Below are 5,917 nucleotides of genomic sequence, written 5' to 3' on the forward strand. Positions count from 1 at the left end.
TGTATGTACGTATGTATGTCTGTACGTATGTACGTATGTATGTATCTATGTATGTATGTCTGCCTAAAACTGTCGACAAAGGCGACGGATTTTCACGAGATCGGTATCGTTTGTAAGCTTGACCCCTTGGACGACAAATATCGAAAAATTGGCTAAAAACATTAATTCCTTCACCCTCAACTGGGCACTTTTCTACAGATATTTTTTCGCCGATATTTTCGAAAGTCATCACCTCTTTTCGATTGACTAACCTTAATTTAAACCTTCGCCACTTTCGGTGTGGCGATGGGCGTAAGAGCAAAGACGTCACGTTTTTTTTTTCGCGTTCTTTTTCCTCCATTGCGGTACGAGTTCGAGCCTGCCTGTCTATTACCACTTTTTTTTTTTGTTCAACACACCTCCAAACACCCGGGCAATGCCGGGCACCCAGGCTAGTACTAAATAAAGAGATAGACAACTGAATTCGAACTATCGAGATCAAAACCAGCCTTATAACTGATACATTAAGTATTAAAATCAGCAAAAAAATCTTAACTTTTATTTTCTTAGTTAAAAAAAAAGGTGAAAATGTACTGGGGGACCACCCGAAGACGGTTAATGTGCACTGATTGCAAAAGGTGTTTATTTCGAAAGCCGTTTTTAACATGAGGAGGTTGGAGATGTTTATTGCAAAAGGCATTTATTTATTTTTTTTTTTTAATAAGAATAATTCTAAATAAATATATATATATATATATATATATATATATATATATATATATATATATTAGTGGCCTGGCAATGCCACGGCGAAGACAACAGATGCAGCAAAGCTGTAGTTGGCCTGCAGAGCACTATATATATATATATATATATATATATATACACACACACACACACACACACACACACACACACACACACACACAAATGTAGGCAGATTTGCGATTATTTTATTGGTTTGAAAACATAGGGTTTTTTTTTACCAATTGCCATAAAATTGTAATCGTAAAATAGTATTATAATCTTCAAAAAGCCTGTAAATTCTCATGTAGTTTCGTCCCATACAACCAAGATATGAGCATTTCAATATTCTATTTAGCAACTATTATAGATCGATGATGCCTCAGTTCAGTCTCGAAAGACAAAGTATACCCACCCCCTTGTAATTGCGAGTCAAGGATTGCGCAATAGCCACCCAGATCTCTCCTGAATCGGCAGTTTGAATCCAGTGGAAAGGAGACGTCCAGGACGACTGAAAACATTATCGAATTAAGCGGAGAGCACATACAGCACATGGTAGTCCCAAATGGTCATCTATTTAGTACTGACCATATAAATATATTCATAGATATACAACCTTTTTTGGCAATTTTATAAGTTCCAAATCTCAACGACTATTGATCAGAATTTAACAAATGAAGGCTCGTTGAAAAGGCAATGACCTGAATTGTGTAGTGGGCTATGTGACATTTGCCCTTAAGATCGCACATTAAGGGGATCATCCATTATCTAACCCTATTTTCCATCTTTTTTTTTCCAGCCATAAAATTTTTCAATCATAGTCATTTGTTTTCCTAGTTTGCATATGAATTACAAAATATCTAATATTTCCCCAAAACCTCTGGCCTTGATGAAGGGAGACTAAAACTTGCTGCTATCGTTTCAAATGATCTGAAATAACAGCAAGAGGAGATCTGATTCCAAGTATTTCCTTGTGTTATATCTCCCCTCTTTGATTTCCGTACATAAAGTAAATTTCATAGTGTATAAAGATTTGATACGGAGATATCCATAATCGTACCCTATTTCCAAAAGAGCGGCGATATAACATAGGAGATATTTGGAATCAAGTCTCCCCTTGCTGTTATTTCAGATTATTTGAAACGATAGCAGCAAGTTTTAGCCCCCCCCCCCCCATCAAAACCAGAATTATTTAACTTCGTGAGTCGCTGATGAATTGTTTGGACTTTAAAAGGCAGATTCATTGCAATGAAACCATGGGAGTTTCTGAAATATATAGCACTAGCAGGCCGGGCCACCTGGCATTGCCCGGTCGTAAAATATGCTCAAATATGATATTTTGATTGATGCAAATTTCGTATTTATTGTTGGATCCAATATATAATAATGATTTAAAAATTTAAAAAGTTAAAAAATAAATAAATAAATAAAAGACTCGTTTGCCACCAAGAATCGAAACCAAAATATTTAGCTTACGATTTACTTTTTCCTTTGACGTTAACGCCTGAGCTATGAAGACATGTTTGCTGCGAGGCTAAAAATTAAATTAAAACATGCCCCAATAGCTATTACGTTACGCATACATATTCGTAATGCTGTCGTTCGACCTTCACCTGGCAAATTTCATAATCGGTCCCGAAAATGGTCGAAGCAGTTTATGAGCCGCCAGTTAGAGGCAAAATAAAAATAATCCTTTATATATATATTAGTTTAAAAATTGAATAAAATTTACGGACTACGCTATTTTAAAGATAAGATCAAGTTAAATTCAATTTTTATGATACCATTTGTTTATTAAATTGTGAGGTGAAAATACAGAATAGTCAACAAAGCCCCTCCCTCCCATGTAAACAATGGCATTCTAAAAATATTTCAGCACGGTTCGTATTCTGCATAAGTACCACATATTCTGATAACATTTTAATTATTTTTTTTTCCGAAGAAAACAATGGAAGTGGTCCCGAATCTCTACATGTCCCTCTACGTGCCAAATCTCTAGGTGAGCCATCAAGGCAGCTATGGAGACAGAATTCTCTGAAAACTTCAAATACGTATATGAGATGTTGATGTAATTGAAGCCACATGTGTAAGACAGTAATTTAGAGAGCATTTTTTATTTATTTATTTTTTTTATTTCTTATTTTATTTATTATTATTATTTTTTTTATTTTTTTTTTTTTTTTGCACATTTCAGATTCTTCCGGCTATGTTAGACGGCGAAACGAAAACAGCAGAAGCAAAAATATTAATACGGTTTAATGGGTATCGTAAAAAAAAAAGAAAAAGAAAAAAAAAAAAGAAAAAAAGGGGGGGGGCATAGTCTTCTTCAATCAATCCCGAACAACGCCGGATCTTCCCGTTAGTAAAAGCAAAATCAATTCCAGGTAATATTTCCCCACCTTCCCATCCAGAGTAGATTGAAATATCGGCTAAACGATGAAATCAAGCCCCCCCCCCTTCCCAACAAAAGGGGAGGGGGCACTCTTACTGGCTGCAAAATTTATCAGATTTAGCATTCCCCAATGGATGAGCCTTGGGCGTCCCCGTCCCACAATAATATAATCATGAAGAATAAGAACCGTGTTTATTAAGATAAGATTTTTTCGTACTTATGTTACCGTTCTAAAATAATAACGTTATTGTTTAGAATGCCATTAACATGGGGGAGGAAATGGAGTTTTGTAACTATTCTATACTTTCACCTAACAATTTAATAAAATGATATCGTAAAACTCAAATTTAACTTGAAAATACGATTTTAAAAAAATACCACTGTAACATAAATGTATAAGCGCCGATTGTTTTAGTTAAATTCAATTTTTACTGTTATTAAATTGTTAGATGAAAGCACAGAATAGTTACAAAACGCTATCCCCTCGCCATGTTAAGATGGTATTTCTAAATAATAACGTTATTATTTCAGGACGGTCCGTATTCTGCATAAGTACCAATTAATCCCCTTTTCCTCAAAAGAAGAAATACATGGGAGGATGGCATCCTGGGACAAAAGAGAGGTCCACTCGAATAGAAGCCGCAGCATTTTTGTCAAGTGAGCCTATTCATGGGGTTCACTGGTTATCTGTGTTTGTAAAAAAATAAATCAATTATTACATGTCTGGCCATTCGTATATAAAAATAGATCACCGTTTTTTTTTTCTTTTGATTTTTTTTTCTTTGTGTGTGTGTTTGGTTTTTCATTATTATTCAATGATTCCCAGGGGAAAGAAAAACTCGCAAGGAAGTCAGACACAACATGTAAAAAAACAATATGATACAATGTAAATATAAGTACATATTTAAAATCACTTACCTTATCACGTGGTTGTTGTCAGTTATTATATCCGTTTTGGTAGATTAGATTTTAAATACAATTCCCGTATTTATTTATTTTTATTTTTTTTAAGCAAGTTATCATAATAAAATTGTTTTGTACTTTTTTAGAAGACAAATTTTATCAGAGAGTTTGGGGTGGCATTTTTTTTTTTTTCATCCCAACCAACCGTCCTTTTGGTTTTATTCTTTTCTTTCTTTCTTTCTTTTTTCTTTTAATAATATCCGTCAACTCATGTTGTAAATGTTAAATTAGGAGGTAGGGGAGGGAGAATGTCATTATTTATTATTTACTAATTTAGTTTTTTTGATAAGAGAAAATATATTTATTTTGTTAATGGTGAAATTTAAATAACAAACCGTCGTCTGCAGGGAGAGTGCGCGAAAAACGTTTATCCGTTGTTCGTGAAAGAGTTAAAACGAAAAAGTCGTCATACTCTCGTGCTGTGTTTGTTGTTACGAACCCAGAAGGCTCCCTTTCTGGGGGACGCTGAATTTTCTCCACATTAAAAAGTCGACTTTGCATTTAACTTTGCTCTCGTCAAGAGAGAAGAGAAGCTCCTTGTTCAGGGGGTAAATACGGTTTTGATTGAATCTCGTCGTCGTGAGGAGAGAAAAGAAAAGTGCAAACCTTGAAACTCCTTGAAAAAGTTTAATAATATCAGTAATAATAATCCTTATTTGTTGCTTGTTTTAGTGTCCCCCCCCCCTTGTTTCTTTTTGTTAATTCGTTTTTCGGACATAAAAGTGGTTGCTGTGTAAAACGATTGAATAATGCGACTAAAATTACAATAAGATTTCATTTCTGTTGCCTTTTTCTTTTTCTTAAACTTTTTTCTTTGTTTTTGCATTAAAAAAAATCAAAATCTTAAAAATAATTTTTGTTTTCACTAAAACTTGAAAACAAAAATCACTTTGCAAAATAAAATATAAAATTAAAATCGTATTTTCTGCGTTTACTGAGGATTGACATCTCTAAGAAAGAACCTCTTCATATAATAAAACGGAGCAAAATCTATGTAAAGTTATTTTGTATCGCTACAAATATTGACTTAGATTGCTGTTCTTCTTCTTCTTCTTCTTCTTTAAGAACAAGTGCGTGTACAATTAAATCGCTTTTGCCATCAACCGGTGTTAATTTCTTAGTTTCCTGAATATGAAATAAATTGGTTGAAACAAGCATGTGTCATTCGTTTCATTATAAAGGTGATACCGTTGTCGGTGTGTACGCGAACTACATAGTCAGCAGTTGAAAACAGAAGACTTCTTTTCCTTATTTATTTATTTAATATATATGGCGGGAGTTCTGGTTAACAAGCCACTGCCGAATAATCGGATTAAAAAAATGTGCAGGTTTGAGTACAACGCCGGACCCTAGTGCGCCCCTATCTTGCGTCGAGACGCCTTCTTGTCAACGAACGGGGAAGCTTTTTTTTTTTCCTTTTTTTTTTTTTTTATCACTTCCGCGATATCATCATCATCATCATCATCATCATCATCATCATCATCAAAAAGAATAATGTTACAATTTCTCTCCCTTTTCTTTCCTTCCAGTTAAAGAATTCAAAGTCAACTATTCTGAAGTACTAATATTGTAGTATTAATAATATTAGTTATGCTTAGAAAGGACATAAGAATGGCACATCTACCCCTCCGTGGGCAATCACGCGCCTGTTACCAACCCCTAATCAAGACTTGACACCGAGTCGGTTTATCGTGTGCGGATCCAGCTGCCCCCACAAAAGGGGGGCACTTTTGGTGGTTGTAAATATCACATCAGACGACCGACCGGCAGTAAAATAATAAAACGTCCGTCATACAAATAGAGGAGGTAATGCCTGGGATGAGAGTCCTCCGTGAAAGA

At 34.6% G+C, this 5,917-nt stretch overlaps 1 protein-coding gene across 1 annotated transcript in view; it reads right to left on the bottom strand.

Annotated features, from left to right (window-relative positions):
• Positions 1-4,483, bottom strand: part of LOC145276744 (long-chain fatty acid transport protein 6-like) — a 478,413-nt gene extending 473,930 nt beyond the window's left edge. The window contains exon 1 of the mRNA XM_080127974.1: positions 4,034-4,483. The gene's annotated coding sequence lies outside the window, so the exon portion shown is untranslated. The remainder of the gene's footprint in view (positions 1-4,033) is intronic.
• Between the last annotated feature and the right edge of the window lie 1,434 nt (positions 4,484-5,917).

The sequence above is a fragment of the Euprymna scolopes genome, chromosome 5 (genome assembly GCF_053919585.1).
Source record: "Euprymna scolopes isolate OS-2025 chromosome 5, ASM5391958v1, whole genome shotgun sequence".
Taxonomy (NCBI): domain Eukaryota; kingdom Metazoa; phylum Mollusca; class Cephalopoda; order Sepiida; family Sepiolidae; genus Euprymna; species Euprymna scolopes.